The sequence below is a fragment of the Sus scrofa genome, chromosome 14, assembly GCF_054392235.1.
Source record: "Sus scrofa isolate SSC_HxYL_T2T_F1_AM1 chromosome 14, Sscrofa_HxYL_maternal_Yorkshire_Landrace_v2.0, whole genome shotgun sequence".
NCBI lineage: Eukaryota > Metazoa > Chordata > Mammalia > Artiodactyla > Suidae > Sus > Sus scrofa.
In genome coordinates this window covers 25,594,662-25,611,296 of record NC_139396.1, presented here as the reverse complement: position 1 = coordinate 25,611,296, position 16,635 = coordinate 25,594,662, and the positions used below count along the sequence as shown (strand labels likewise).

The following is a 16,635-nucleotide window of genomic DNA, read 5'->3' as shown; positions in this document are numbered from 1 at the left end:
ATGCCCTAGAAAAGGCAAAAAAAACAAATAAAAAATTGTTTTAATTAAAAAAAAACAAGCTACAAGGATATATTGTACAACATGGGGAATGTAGCCGATATTTTATAATAGATATAAATGCAGTATAATCTTTTAAAATTGTGAATCAGGAGTTCCCGTTGTGGCGCAGTGGTTAACGAATCCAACTAGGAACCATAAGGTTTCGGGTTCGGTCCCTGCCCTTGCTCAGTGGGTTAACGATCCGGCGTTGCCGTGAGCTGTGGTGTAGGTTGCAGACGCGGCTCGGATCCCACGTTGATGTGGCTCTGGTGTAGGCTGGTGGCTACAGCTCCGATTGGACCCCTAGCCTGGGAATCTCCATATGCCGCAGGAGCGGCCCAAGAAATAGCAAAAAGACAAAAAGACAAAAAAAAAAAAAATTGTGAATCACTATATTGTACACCTGTAATTTATATAATACTATGCATCTATTATACTCCAATAAAAATAGAATAATTTTAAAAAGAATAGATGATTGTTCTAAGGATGTACATCTTGGATATGATATAGTAACTACTGTGTGACCCCTGGAGGAAATGAGAAGTAGGCTTGGAACAAAGAGTTTATTATTCTCCCAAGTCCCAGAGGGGTCATCACACGCCACACAGGGTCACAGGCTCTGGTGAGGAGGGAGAGGAAGGCCAGAGCCAGAGACTTTATGGTGGTTTCCATGGCAGTGGAGAAGGTGGACAGAGTAAACGGTTGGGGGTGATCTAGTATGAGTAATTCTAGGTGGCTCTAGGCCAGAGAGGTGGTCTCTGCTTGCCTGGCACTTAGTCTTGGGATGGTTTAGGGCAGGGGTCTTGGGATGGTTTAGGGCAGGGGAAATATTGGTTTGGTGTGTCTGATAAGGAAGAATTGGTGGGGGGGTTTAGACTCATGTGAAGACATGCTCCCAAAGAGGTCTTAACAATCTCTCAAAATTTCCTACCTGTTGTCATGGCTGTGATGTAAGGTGTAGCTGCAACTCGGATTCTATCCCTGGCCTGGGAACTTCCATATGTCATGGGTGTAGTCATTTAAAAAAATTGCCAGTTCCCACTGAGGCTCAGTGGGTTAAGAACCCAACTAGTATCCAGAGGATGTGGGTTGGATCCCTGGCCTTGCTCAGTGGGTTAAGGATCCAGCGCTGCTGCAAGCTGGGGTGTAGTTCGAAGACACAGCTCGGATCTGGCGTTGCTGTGGCTGTGGCGTAGGCCGGCAGCTGCAGCTCTGATTTGACCCCTAGCCCGGGAACTTCCATCTGCCACAGGCATGGCCCTAAAAAAAAAAAAAAAAAAAAAAAAAAAAAAAAAAAAAGGGAGAGGCAGTGCCAGCAAGCATTTTAAGATGGCAAAACGTCATAAAATACACGGGAAAAAAATAACCATGATTAATACAGTGGTTCTTCCTTTCCCCTTCCTGCTGACTAATTGACTATCTGGTCAGTTATTATCCTCTGCTCTCCCATGGTTTGCTGTTGACAGTCCTTTTAGAACTCACCTCCTTCCCTGCACAGTGCATGGTGTTGTCTGAAAGAGATCTGGCCAGATGGAGAAGGCTCGGGTGCATTTGCTCCCCAACCGGTGGGCAAAGGCGCTACCTTTCTCCTTTCCTCCAGCCCTCCTGCTCTCAGATGGTGCTCCTCTTTCAGCGCTTCTCAGCCATCCTGAGAATCCAAGGCAGAGACCTTCCTGGAAGGTGCTAGCATATGGGATCCTCTACACCCTTACTGCCCGTCTAGGCTCATCTCCCAAACCGCCTTTTCTCAAACAGTCCTTTTTGCGAAGCCTGTCTTCTGCTGATTGTATTCAGCGCTTCTACAGCATTCAAGGGTGATGGGGGTGGAGGCAGGTGTCTCTCACGCTGTGCCCCACTCCCACTGCTGGCACTGCTTAGCGGCCCTCCATGCCCTCTGTGTCACGTGTCAGCCCGTCCTCTGGGGGTGGCTGTGCCTGTCTTCTCAGAGGGCTGTTGAAACCTATACGTCTCAGTGCTAGTGGCCCTTCTCATGATGTTCTGTCTTGGCCTGATTGGTGTGCTGTCACTGTGCTCTGTCTCCTTGCTCTTGAGCCATCCCTGGCAAGCAAGGGGCATTCCTGGTATGGAGGAGGCCTCTTTTCTCACTGCTGCCATGGCCTTATACCCCTGTCCTTATCTCAGAAGGTCATGTAGGAGGGCAGGTGTGCCGTAACACTCAAAGAGGTCGAGGTCATGTAAGAGGAAGTCAATCATTATGGCTTCAAAAGGTCAAGAGAAGATATAGTTGGAAGTGCTGTTTTGCATTGATGCTATACAACTCAAAATGGTAAATGTCACATGGTAATATAAAGAGAACAAACATACGCATCTTCCTGTAGACTCTGGGTATATGTGCCTTTGTGATCACCTCCAAGGAGGCCCTGCAGCAGCCACGAGAGTTACTGGAAGCCAGGATTCAGTGCAGCCTGTGGAGGATGCAAGGCCATATGCAATGATGTAAGCAGGATTAAACACATGATTTTAGGGACCTGCAGAGGCAAAAAATAATCTCAATTCTTTCAGTGCGACCAGGCTGCAAAGAAGCACAGCTTTCTGGGTAAAATCACAACATTTCTATCTTTTTCTTAGGGTGGGAGATATAAATTAGCCAGTGATAGCACATTTCATCATGGAGAGCCTGAGGAGCTGGTTTCTCAACCTGAAAAGAAAGAGCTGCTGCCTGGACTTGATGAAGAATCTTTGTGGATTTTAACTTTATTTTTCTAGAGCAGTTTTAGGTTTGCAATAAAATTAAGAGGAAGGTACTGAGATTTCCTATACACCTCCTGCCCCATACATGCATAGCTCCCCCACTATGGAGAGCTGCCCTCCCCTCCCTCACCCCAGCCCAATGGACCATTTGTTACAACATTGAACCTGCATTCATACATCATAATCACCCAAAGTCCCAAGTTTCCATGAAGGTCACCCCTTGGTGTTGTACCTTCTACGGGTTTGAACAAATGTATAATGACGTATCTCCACCATTATAATATCGTACAAAGCATTTCTTTATTTTATTTTGTTGTCTTTTTTTTTAGGGCCACACTCACTGCATATGGAGGTTCCCAGGCTAGGGGTCAAATCGGAGCTGTAGCTGCCAGCCTACCCCACAGCCACAGCAACACAGGATCTGAGCCATGTCTGCGACCTACACCATAGTTCACGGCAATGCCAGATCCTTAACCCACTGAGCGAGGCCAGAAATCGAACCCACATCTTCATGGATACTAGTTGGATTCGTTAACTGCTGAGCTATGACAAGAACTTCTACAAAGTATTTCTTGATGAAGCATCTTCACACTCACTAACTGGGCAATAAAGTCACCCCCATTGTTCAAAATCAGGAGTTGGCAAGTTGCAGTTTCAGCCCACCCCGAGGCAGACCTGGCCCCCCTGGCTTGTTTGCATATTTTCTCCAGCTGCTTTCCTGCTCTGTAACAACAGAGCTGAGTGGTAGCAGCAGAGACCATATGGTCCACAGAGCCGAAAAAAAATATTTTATTATCTGGCCCCTGTCCTAAATATTCATTGATAAATTACTCTAACTCACTTGGATCCATGGATTATTTTTTAACTCTCTATTTTGGGGCAATTTTAAGCTTATAGGAAAAAAAGCACAGGTATAGTATTGGCAGATCTCATATATTCATTGCACAGAAACTCCTTTCAAGTTCCTCCACTCATCCCAAAATGTGCTTTGCAGCAAAAGGATCCAATCCAGGGTCACAAGTCCAGGGCCTCATCTTGCTTCTTTCCTTCTGTCCGGAACAGTTCCTCCATCCTTCACTTTCATGACTCTGGCCTTTTTTCTTTTTTGTTTTTAGGCTTTTATTTTGAATGCATTAGAGTCTAAGGGGGCTTCAAAAACAGTGCAAAGAAGCCCATGTACCCTTTGCCCATGTTCCTTCTGTCAGTCAGGGCCCTCAAGAGAAACAGAACCAATAGTGTGTGTGTGTGTGTGTGTGTGTGTGTGTGTGTGTGTGTGTGTGTGTGTGTGTGAAGAGATTTATTAAGAAGAATTGTCTTATGTGATTATGGAAGCTGGTGAATCCACAGTCTGCCCTATGGGCAGGGGTGAGGTGGGGTGAGTGGGGGTTGAAGCCCTGGAGAGCTGACGGTGCATGTAACCTCCAGAGACAGTCTGCTGGAGGACTCCCTCTTGCTCCAAGGAGGCTTGACCTCTGTATTCTATTCAGGCCTTCAGCTGATTGGCTGGGGCTCACCCACATCATAGGACCTTGATGGAGGACCATGGGCTTACTCAGAGTTCACCCGTTTAAATGTTAATCTGATCCAAACGTACTCTCTAAATTGGCACATAAAATGAACCAGCACACCTTCCAGGGTAACCACTTACATAGGTGCAGTAAAATATCATACCAGGAAACTTCCTGGTTCATGGATTTATAGCAATTTTTTTTTTTTTGGTCTGTTTGTTTTTTCTACGGCTGCACCCATGGCACATGGAGGTCCCCAGGCTAGGGGTCTAATCGGAGCTGTAGCCACCGGCCTACACCAGAGCCACAGCAATGCGGGATCCGAGTCGCGTCTGCAACCTACATACACCACAGCTCACGGCAACACCGGATCCTTGACCCACTGAGCAAGGCCAGGGATCGAACCCACATCCTCATTATTCCTAGTCGGATTCGTTGACCGCTGCACCACGACAAGAACTCCCTAGCATATTTTTAAAATCAAAAAAAAAATTTAAACATAGACAAGACTTGGAGTTCCTGTTGTGGTGCAGTGGTCAACAAATCCGACTAGGAACCATGAGGATGCTGGTTTGATCCCTGGCCTTGCTCAGTGGGTTAAGGATCCAGCGTTGCCATTAGCCATGGAGTAGGTCACAGATGCAGCTCTGATCCCGAGCTGCTGTGGCTGTGGCGTAGGCCGGTGGCTACAGCTCCTATTAGACCCCTAGCCTGGGAATCTCCATGTGCCACGGTGGGAGTGGTGCTAGATTAGGCAAAAAGATAAAAAAAAGAAAGAAAAAATGTAGGCAAGACTCCATACAAAAATGCAGGATAACCCTGCTTGCCATTTTCAGATTTGTCTGCAGGAGCAGTAAAGGTTCCATGACAGTAATTTCCTGGCTGCCCCTGGTTCGGGAGAGATCTAGAAGGTGAATTCCAGGTCCCCACCCACTCTCTATAGCTTGTTGCTCTTTAATCTGTGTTACTCTCACCTTTCACTTGGAGGAAAGGCTCACTGCTAAAACTGTTTTTATTTCATTGCTCGAGGCCTTTTTTAGGCCATCCCTGCTTACACACCTTGCCAAAATGTGCTCCCACCTGCTTCTTATCCCTGCCTCTTGCCTCAAGCGCTTCTTCAGCATCTTGACTTCAACACGGCCTTTGTCTCTGATCTCTCACCAGGTTGGATCTTTCTCACATGCTTTTAGCATCTCAGGCCTTGACAACCTGGAATCCCCCCAGCCCTCCTTTCTGACCTCTTCTGACTGCCCAGCGTCCTGTTAATTTTAGACAAGAACTTTCTGTTCTATTCCTTACCCAGAGAGTCCCACTCCCTCCTCTGACACTGATCACCCTTCTTGAGAAGCAGGTGGTAGGTCAAATGCCCTCCCTTCTTTATCAAAAACTACTTCACAAAAATATGTTCCAGAGACATCAGATTTGCTTACCTGTGATAGGACCACAACCATAGTGGGTCAGTTTAATGAACCATGTTCAGGCTTTGATCAAGTAGATCAAATAAAAGAATTTAAAGGTTTAAATGATGTATAACTTTGTTTTAATAAGCATTATAAAACTTTGTACTCAAAAGGTTTTTTAAATCATGCCTTTGTTAAATAGATTATTATTTGCTTTTAGCATCTATAAAGATTTGATAGAGTTAACATCCAGCTTTTAATTAAAGTATTGGGTACTTTAAAGCTTAAAAGCCTTCACATTTCTAATTGTTGAAAGTCAAAGGCAAAATAAAAACTCTGACCTCCCTAAACAGCATGAGGATTTTGTTTCCTTTGCCTTCCCTTTCCTTCTCCTCTTGGTGATTTTAATCTTGGTTTGTCTTTTTTCATCAATTTTGTAACCACACTTAAGGCAAATTACTTAGACCTGTTTCTGCTTAGTTTTGACATTTGTTGTCAGGCTTTTTGAGTACCTCCCACCCTGTACAACCTCCCTACTATTGATTCTAGTAATCTGGGATATGTTTTAAATAAATATTTTTGAGAAGGAGACTCTAGTATATTTTCTAAACAGGCCATTTAAAGAGCAAAGCCTTTGTGTTTAAAATAATTGGGTCACATCTTTTTCTTCTTATCGATTTGGTTCTTTCTGATTACATATTGTTATCAATTCTACCCTTTAAACACTGATTGATTTTCTATAGTTGTGAATCAAATTTGAAATATAATTTAATTATGTTTCTTCATCATTTTCTGATTACTTGTCTAAAATTGGCAAAGCCCTCCCCAAATGTTATTTCCAACATGAAAAAACTATTTTCTATAATTGTCTTCTGTTTCCTATAGTTAATCTACGTCATAAAAAGGATTCTTCTCTGACCACTGAGCCCTTTGCCATCTTGGGCTGAAGAATGTTTTTGAAGGTTTCATACTCATTCAATGACTCACCTTAACAAATATCTCTTGAGTATTACATGTCAGGCACTGTTCTGGGCTTTAGAGACACATTAGTTCACAAAACAAACAAAAATCTTTGCCCTCAGGGAGCTTACATTCCCTTCATCAGAAATTGACATAAAACAAAATTAAATAAAATACAGTGTGTCTTAAATACTGATAAATGCTGAGGAGAAAAATAAAGCAGAGATTTGGAATTTTTTTTCCAAATGACCCAATAGGAGGTAGCAATACAGATGAATCAGCAGTGATTATGAGTTTATAATGTTTGGAGCTGGGTGACAGACAAGCAGATTTACTGTACTATTCTCCCTACTTTTGTGTATGTGTGAAATTTTCCTGAATAAAATGTAAAACAAAACAAAAATAAAGCAAGAAGAGTACTTAGGAAATGTTGGAAGACGTTGAATTTTTTTTTTTTTTTTTTTTTGTCTTTTGTCTTTTCAGGGCCACACCCACAGCATATGGAGGTTCCCAGGCTAGGGGTCGAATCAGAGCTACAGCTGCTAGCCTATACCACAGCAACAGCAATGCCAGATCCAAGCTGCATCTGTGACCCACTCCACAGCTCACGGCAATGCCAGATCCTTAACCCACTGAGCGAGGCCAGAGATTGAACCAACAACCCCATGGTTCCTAGTCAGATTTATTTCCACTGCACCATGACAGGAACTCCAGATGTTGAAATTTTAAATCTAGGGAGCAGAGAAGCAGGCGAGATTTATTTATTTAATTTTTTTGTCTTTCTGTCTTTTCCAGGGCCACACCTGAGGCATGTGGAGATTCCCAGGCTAGGGGTTGAATTGGAGCTGTAGCCTCCAGGTTATGCCAGAGGCACAGCAATGCCAGATCTGAGCCGCATCTGTGGCCTACACCACAGCTCACAGCAACGCTGGATCGCTGGATTGTTAACCACTGAGTGAGGCCAGGGATTGAACCTGCAATCTCAGGGTTCCTAGTTGGATTCGTTAACCACTGAGCTATGATAGGAACTCTGCAGGGGAGATTTAAATAAGGATATGAAGGAACAGAAGGAGGGAACCATTAGCCATCTAGGGAACAAAGGCTGAAAGACAGGCAACAACATCCAGTGCAAAGGCCCTGAGGCAGGAAATTTCCCAGCAAGTACTAAAGACAACAAGGAGGCCAATGAGGTTGCAGCAGAGACAGCTAAGGGGCAAGTGGGAGGAACCAAGTTTAGTGGCAGAGCCTGGACAGATCATTGGAGGGGCTTGCGTGCCGTGGAAGGGCATCAAAATGTAATGTCATATCTCTGCTCCAAGTCTGAGCATGATGGATCACCATGGGAGGAGTTGGAGCAGAGATAGGACATGGTATTTTGATAGTTCATTCTGGCTGGCATGTTGAGAATAGACTAGACTACGGTGGGGGAAGCGCAGAAGGAACTGTGTAGAAACACATTGTAAGAATCTGGGAAATATTATAGTGGCTTAGCAAGAAGGGGTAGTGAGAGATGGTATGAAAACTGGTCAGATTTTAGTTATAATTTGAAGCAGAAAGGATTTTCTGGCAGGTTGGATATGGTGTGTGAGGTTAAGATGGACTCCAGGACCTTGAACTAAGCAGCTAAAAGGATGGAATTGCTGTGAACTGAAAGGGAGGAGGGATGTGGCAGGTTTGGGAAGCAGGATTCTGGAGCACCATTAAAAAAACAAACAAACAAACAAAACACTTGGAGTTCCAGTTGTGGCTCAGCGGAAATGAATCTGACTAGTATCCATGAGGATGCAGGTTCAATCCCTGGCCTCACTCAGTGGGTTAAGTTAGATCTGGTGTTGCCATGAGCTGTGATGTAGGTTGCAGATGAGGCTCAGATCTGGCATTGCTGTGGCTGTGGCGTAGGCCAGTGATTACAGCTCCAATTTGACCCCTAGCCTGGGAACCTCCAGTGTGGCCCTAAAAAAGACAAAACAAAACAAAACAACCTAAAAACTCTATTTATTTTTGGCCGCCCCCTTGGCATGCAGAAGTTCCCAGGCCAGTCACCTGAGCCACAGTGATGACAATGCCAGATCCTTAACCATTAGACCACCAGGGAACTCCCTGGAGCTCCGGTTTTGACGTATGGCTGTGAGATGCCTCTTAGATCCCCAAGTGGGAGGATGAAAAAGCAGTCAGATATGTGCATCGGAAGTTCAAGGGAAAGGTTTAAGCTGAGATGGACCTCAGGAGTCAACTCATCAGTGATGTTGGAAGCCACGAGACTGAATGGGATCAGTGTAGACAGTGCAAGGTAGTGACTAAAGACAGGGCATCTTAATGCTCCCAGGACAGGGAACGTGTAAAGGAGACTGATGAGTGGCTGAAAGTGGAGGAGAACCAGGCAATCGCGGGGTCACAGATGCTGAACAAAAAGGAAGCGACCCCAGGAGAGAGTGATCACCTGGACCAAACGCTGCTGACGGGGAGGGGATGGAGAACTGAGAGATTACCACTGGATTTGGCAACAGAGAGGTCACTGGTGTCTTAGGCAAGAGCCATTTCTCAGAAGGGATGGGAGTAGAAGCCTGACTGGAGTCAGAGGAGAATGGGAAGACATCTGAGAAGAGTCAGCCCACTCTCTTTAGGTCTTCTGCGTGCAAAGAGGTGGTACCTGGAGTGGAAGTGACATCAGGGGAGGGTAGTCTCAGTGGAAGAAAAACCATGTTGTAGACCGCACGCGTCTTCTGTCGCTGTATCACAAAGGATGTACACTTAGCAGCACACACGTATCATCTTACAGTTCCCGGGGGTCAGCAGTGCAGGCACGACCATGCTCAGGTGGCTCTGGCTCAGGGTTTCTCAGGGCTGTCATCAAAGCATCCCTGGGCTTATTCCCTTTGGGAGCGCTTGGTCCCCTCCAGCTCATGTGCTCGTCGTCTGAATTCAGTTCCCTGCAGTTGTAGGACTGAGGTCCCTGATCCCTTGCTGGCTGTCAGCTGGGGCCACTCTCAGAAGCCACGTGCCCCCTGTGGTTCTTTGCCTGTGACCCCTCAGATTTCCCTCTCCCAACATGACAGCCCACTTCAAGGCCGGCAGAACCTTCCAGCTCTGCAAACACCTAAGTCCTTTTTAAAGGGCTTCCTCTGTGAGGTCAGGCCCACTCAGGACAACCTCCCTTTTGACTGACTCCAAGTCAACAGGAGTAGGGAACTCAGTTACATCTGCAAGATCCTTTCGTCTTTGCCAGATAGCATAATATGATCCAGGGAGCTACCCCCCACCCCTGACCTCTGTCCTATCCAACGGACTGGAATCAAATCACAGATTTTTGGGAGTTCCTGTCATGGCTCAGCAGTTAACGAACCCAACTAGGATCCATGAGGATGCAGGTTCCCTGGCCTCACTCAGAGGGTTAAGGACTGGCGATGCTGTGAGCTGCGGTGTAGACTGCAGATGTGGCTCGGATTTGACATTGCTGTGGCTGTGGCATAGGCCTGCAGCTGCAGCTCCGATTCAACCCCTAGTCTGGGAACTTCTATATGCTGCAGATGCGGCCCTAAAAAGACAAAAAAAAAAAAAAAAATCACAGATTTTGCCTGTGCTTAAGGGGTAGGGATTACCCAAGAAAGTAACTCACTGGATGAGTCACCTGAGGATGTGTCTAACATATATGCCTTATGGGAATAGAATTGATAGTAGAGAGGAAGCAATTTTTGATGGCATAAGAGAGAAAGGAGGAGAATGCTGAAACAATGCCAAATCTGTGAGAAAGGATGAGCGTTGTGCTCAAGTAGAGCCATTAGGCATAGCTTGGAGTCCATCCAGCCATAGACAGAGTGTAGGCAGGAAGGCCAAATGATTTGATGCCTGTAGTTTTGTATGTGTGATGGTGGAGCTTGAAGAAGGCCTCTTCTGTCTGCTTTAGTGAGATCAGGAGCAAGGGCATCGGGTTAGCATGCGGCTGCAGGAGGATGTGTTTAGGTTTATTTCAATATGTGTTCATATGTCTCTTCTTATGGCTAATAGATAATTTCTTTTGTCTTTTTGCCATTTCTTGGGCCGCTTCCACAGCATATGGAGGTTCCCAGGCTAGGGGTCGAATCAGAGCTGTAGCCGCTGACCTTCACCAGAGCCACAGCAACGCAGGATCTGAGCTGCGTCTGCAACCTATACCACAGCTCACGGCAACACTGGATCCCCAACCCACTGAGCAAGGCCAGGGATGAAACCTGAAACCTCATGGTTTCAGGCCTTGAAGTGGGCTGTCATGTCGGGAGAGGGAAATCTGAGGGGTCACAGGCAAAGAACCACAGGGGGCACGTGGCTTCTGAGAGTGGCCCCAGCTGACAGCCAGCAAGGGATCAGGGACCTCAGTCTAACAACTGCAGGGAACTGAATTCAGACGACGAGCACATGAGCTGGAGGGGACCAAGCGCTCCCAAAGGGAATAAGCCCAGGGATGCTTTGATGACAGCCCTCTGAGAAACCCTGAGGTTTCATTAACCCATGGATTCATTAACCACTGAGTTATGATGGGAACTCCCTAGATGTTTATGTTTAGTATCTAGCGTTTATCTCATCCCTTCTGGGTAATATATACTTACGTTTATTATAAGGCATTTATATCATTGCTTTAATTGATTCTATGGGCCCATCTTCACGGAGAGGGAGGAGAGAATTTATAGAGTCCATGCTGGAGAACCTGGTCAGCCTGGAATTCTATTATAGAGTGGCCAGAAGCCAGACTGGAACGTGGCAGGTGAGGTCCAGCTCTGGACCCAAATCAGAATACCCCATGAAAGGAGTTCCCATTGCAGCTCAGCTGGTTAAGAATCTGACTAGAATCCAAGAGGATGAAGGTTCAATCCCTTGCCTTGCTCAGTGGGTTAAGGACCCGGTGTTGCCCCAAGCTGCAGTGTAGGTCACAGACGCAGCTCAGATCTGACATTGTTGTGGCTGTGGTGTAGGCAGGCAGCTGCAGCTCCGATTCGACCCCTAGCTTGGAAACTTCCATAGGCTGTAGTTGCGGCCCTAAAAAGAAAGAAAAAAAATGCACCCTGAAAGGAGAGCAGTGCCCCAGCACTGAGCAGAGGTGGGGCTGGCGGTCTAATCACCGTGGCTGGCGGCACTCATGCGTTGAGCGTACATTTAACAAGTGATGCAGACGGCGTGGCTGCAGCCTAATAGACATTGCATATTCCATATTTTCATTTATGGCTCATCAGCGCAGGGCTTGTCCTGACTTATAAATGGCATGGAACACCTGTATCACAATGCATTTTCCACACAAAAATTTCCCAGGTAATTAGTTTTATGGAGTTTTGCCATTTGGCACGTTTCCTTTCCATTCCAAGCCCTCCTGGGGATACGCAAACTACCGAAAAAGAAAAAGAAATCTCTCCACATAGCTCTATTTAGAAGTTAAATGAACAGAAAACACTCCATCGTGGGACTAGCAGGCATGGAGAGTCTGTTACAGAGAGAAAAACCAATTCCTGGCCAGCCCCAAGCTCAAGCTTTCATCTCATCCTCAGCCAGTGGAATTTTCTTTACTCCATCCCCAGGACGATCCGAAAGACCTTGGGAGAGGCTTGCTTCTCTAGCCAGGTCCTTCATCTTCCCAGGTGTTCTAGAATTCCATTGACCCACTGATTTTTATCCCTCCTGCCTCTGGACCCGCTCTGGGCACATGGCCACCAGACCTGCCCTGCCCGCCGTCTCCAAGGTGGCAGGAAAACCCTCTCAGCACTGTCATCTCTTCTCTCTGCAAAGTCAGCCAAGTCTTTACTTTCCACCTTGATAAACCCTTGGGATTGAGAAGATCATGGGGCTGCAGTCCAGCCTGCCCGGTGCCTGCACCTGGCTTGTCATTGCACTTATTTCCTGATGGCAGAGGAGTCTTTAACTTGTTCTCCTGGTGGCTGCTGTTCTGTTTGTGTCTTTATACCTTTCTGCTTCTCTCAAAAGCCACTTTGGGATCTGCTAGGGAGCCTCAGAGCTAAGAAGGCCTCATGTCTCCCCCATTGAGGACAAGTGCATCTGTGGACTGACCCAGCGGAATGACACCCTTCAGGACACTGTCTGCACAGGACTGGCCAGTCACATGGGTCTGACAGCTGTTTCCCCTAAGGATCTGCACCCCCATCCCAACCCCTGGGGGCTGAGTTCAGCTTTAAAGTATCAGGATAAAGTGTCCTCCAAGGAAAACTGATGTTTTGGAGTTCCCATCATGGCTCAGTGGAAATGAACCTGACTAGTATCCATGAAGACGCGGGTTCAACCCTTGGCCTCGCTCAGTGGGTTAATGATCCAGCATTGCATGAGATGTGGTGCTGGTTGCAAATGCAGATCCCATGTTGCTGTGACTGTGGTGTAGGTTGGCAGCTGCGGCTTTGATTCAACCCCTAGCCTGCGAACTTCCATACGCTGCAGGTGTGGCGCTAAAATTTAAAAAAATATATCTATTAAAAAAATAAAATAACTGATGTTTAGACAGCTGAGAGTTACTTACATGGCTCTATTGATTTTGCAAAGGCTAGTCGACCTCCACTGCTCTGGAATTATAACCTATAATTAAGGAAAAAGGTGCCAAGTTTGGGGGCCCGCACCTGTTGCAGGGGGAAGGATGTTTTGACAAAGCACATGGATGATGATCAAAGCCCTTCTGGACCCAACTTCTTCACGAAGGGATTGATTTATTCAACAAATATTGAGTGAACATTTTTTTGGCTATGCCAGGCACTATGCTGGGCTTTATGTTGATAGATAAAACCTCTAAGGTTCTATCGTTGGAGTGTTGACAGCGTGGCTGTGTTCAGAAAACCATGGCTCAGCGTGGGACCGAGGCTAGGATCCCCACCTAGGGTCCCTCCATCACTTTGGTAGGGTCCAGAGCCTCAGTGCACCACGGATTCACACTTTTTTGGGTTTTTTGCAATTTTTTTAGGGCCACACCCACGGCATATGGAGGTTCCCAGGCTAGGGGTCTAATTGGAGCTACAGCTGCAGGCCTACGCCACAGCCACAGCAATGTGGGATCTGAGCCACATCTGTGACTTATACCACAGCTCATGACAACGCCAGATTCTTAACCCACTGAGGGAGGCCAGGGATTGAACCTGTATCCTCATGGATACCAGTCGGGTTTGTTAACCTTAACCACTGAGCCACGAAGGGAACTCCAGATTCACACCTTTTGTGCTGTGCTGTACCCCATAAAGGCAGCACCATGTGGCAGCTGGGTGTGGACGGTAGTAGTGAAGCAAGAATCCTTTCCAGATCTCTTTCATCAGACAGGGAGGGAGGAGCATTCCAGGCAGAGGGAACAGCATGTGTAAAGGCCCTGCTAACTTAATGGAAGGGAAGTGACCCAGAGCGGGAGTAGAGACGAGGCATTAGCTGTGGGTCTTCCACATTTGAACAGATGAGTTGGGCTGTGGGATGGAGCGTGGATTGGAGTGGTGCAAGGGTGGGGGTGGGGAGACCTAGGAGGTTACATAACAGCTTGGATCACAATACCGTCTCCAGAGTGTAAGATTCTGGGCTCCAGCAGTAAGAAAACCCTGAACAGGTGTCCCCGCAGTGTGATTTGTTTCTTTGTGTGATTTTGAAAAAGCATAAGAACATGTAATGTGCCTTATCAAATATATGCATGTATATAATAGACACTAATCATCTTGATGTAATGATGAAATAACACTTAAAATATTTGCTGTCAATTTTGTTAATGGTTCAAAAACAGGTCATTTCAAAAGAGGGCCAATGGGACCAAATCCAGGAGCTCTTAATGCTGTGGCTAAAGATTGAGTTCTCCGTAGGATGTTAAGAGTCACTCAGTGGTACTATGTTTTCCTGATGGAGATACAAGATGTAGCCACTCCTATCCATGATTGGTGATGTGGGAAAATAAAAATAAGCATAAACACCTTCCAGGTTTAAAAAGAACAACAGAAAAATGCTTGAACAAGCTTCATAATGTTTTTTTTTTAAATCTTAAGGCGTCATTCTGCAATATAGAAATTCAGTTTTTAAATACAGTTTATTTCAATCTTTAGTTTTATGGTCTGTCATTGCTGGGGGGAAAAAAAAGATCATGGGCTGCTTTTGCTAAAATATGATGTTCATTATTTTTGTACTATCCATGAAATGTATGAAAGGTTTTTGTTGAGATTTGGCTAATATATTTCTATTTTCTTTGATGTCAAGTCAATTGTTCTTTAAAACAAATCTGAAGGGTTTTTTTTGGAGTTTTAACAAATGGATTAAAAACTTAAATGCTTAATTTTAAAGACTTCAGACATATGAGAATAGTCCATTTTCAATTTTGGGAAATGTGTCTACATGATAAATTTTAGAAGTGAATCATTTATATCATTTTTGGCAACAAAATCATATAATAATACGAATACTTCAAATACTCATTTCAAGATGCTCTCTCTTGCTTTAGCATAAGTTTCTTTGGAAAGAACCCTTCTCGCTCATTCCTAAAGTATTAACAATTGAAAGAAGTTGATTCAGTGTGTTTGTGTTTTGAAACTATCTGCCAAGAATTACGCTAATATTAGCCACACGCCATCATAGAAGATCAGGTCATTGGGAGCCCAGGCCTTTTGGTAAAGGAAAAATTAGTAACTACTAAGTTAGATGACACGAGGCACATGGGCAGGTGTTAATCTCTAATGGTTAAAAAAAAAAAAAAAAAAGAGTACAAAAGACTCTCGTGGTCACTTCCCATCTTGTTAAGAATTGGGAGGATTCTAGGAGTTCCCATCGTGGCACAGTGGAAATGAATCTGACAAGGAACCGTGAGGTTGCAGGTTTGATACCTGGCCTCACTCAGTGGGTTAAGGATCCAGCATTGCCGTGAGCTATGGTGTAGGTCGTAGAAGCAGCTCAGATCTGGCATTGCTGTGGCTGTGGTGTAGGCCAGCAGCTACAGCACCGATTTGACCCCTAGCCTGGGAACCTCCACATGCCACAGTTGCGACCCTAAAAAGACAAAAAGACCAAAAAAAAAAAAAAAAAAAAAAGAATTGGGAAGATTCTAGTACCAAATAAGAAAATACCATCATAAGCCAAACACATCAAGACCACAATCAGGAGTTCCTGTTGTGGCTCAGTGGGTTAAGAACCTGACATAGTGTCTGTGAGGATGCGGGTTCCATCCCTGGCCTCACTCAGTGGGTTAAGGATCCAGCGTTGCCATGAGCTGCAGCATGGGTTGCAGACGTGGCTTGGATGTCGCGTTGCTGTGGCTGTGGTGTGGGTTGGAAGCTGCATCTCAGATTCGACCCCTAGCCTGGGAACTTCTATATGCCACAGGAGCAGCTGTAAAAAGAAACAAAAAGTGGGGGGGACAGCATTGTGTCAGGAGAGTAAGGGCAGGGGCATTGCCCTCCCTATCAAGTTGTGCCCCCTGCTTCTAGTGGGACACTGAATCCTAAAGTGACACATTGTGTTGGTTTGGGAGAGCCCCAAAGGTGATGCGATGGGATTGTAGCTGAGATAATAGCAATGGAGAGGGACAGAATAAGTAAATTCAAGCACTGTTGGTGGGTAACATTGACCTAACTAGGTGATGGGTAGGATCTGGGGTGTGGGGGAAAGGTGGCTGTCAGGAGGGTTCCCACATCTCTGGTTTGAACAATTCATGGGGCAGTGGTTCCATTTCCTCAAAGAGGGAGCATAGGAGAGGCAGTGTGCAGAGGAGGTCCTACATTTGAGTTGAGACATGTTTAATATGAGCTGCCTCTGGACTCACCAGGTGGGGTCTGTCAAGCACACAGTTGCACATGCACGTCTGGTCTGGTGCAGAGACCTCAGCATTCAGCTCTGTCCCCGATGTCTGTGTTGCAGACCTTGCCAGTGGGGCAAGAATATCTCCAGCTCTGGCTTCTCCCTGAATGACTCTTCCTAAATATTTTTCAGCCTTGGGGAGACAAAACATGAAAGAGAAGGGCAAAGGACAGCTTGGGGTGTAGGCAGAAAGAGTCCATCATGTGTCCAGCCTAAGTCACGAGGGGCTAGGGAGGACCTCA

At 45.8% G+C, this 16,635-nt stretch overlaps 1 long non-coding RNA gene and 1 other non-coding gene across 2 annotated transcripts in view; both read left to right on the top strand.

The window, feature by feature from the left end:
* Nucleotides 1-16,635, top strand: part of LOC102166756 (uncharacterized) — a 283,514-nt gene that overhangs the window by 220,751 nt on the left and 46,128 nt on the right. The window lies entirely within an intron of this gene.
* LOC146396417 (small nucleolar RNA SNORA25) lies at nt 14,338-14,466 on the top strand. Its single transcript, XR_014828613.1, has one exon. It is a non-coding gene; the product is annotated as a small nucleolar RNA SNORA25 (small nucleolar RNA).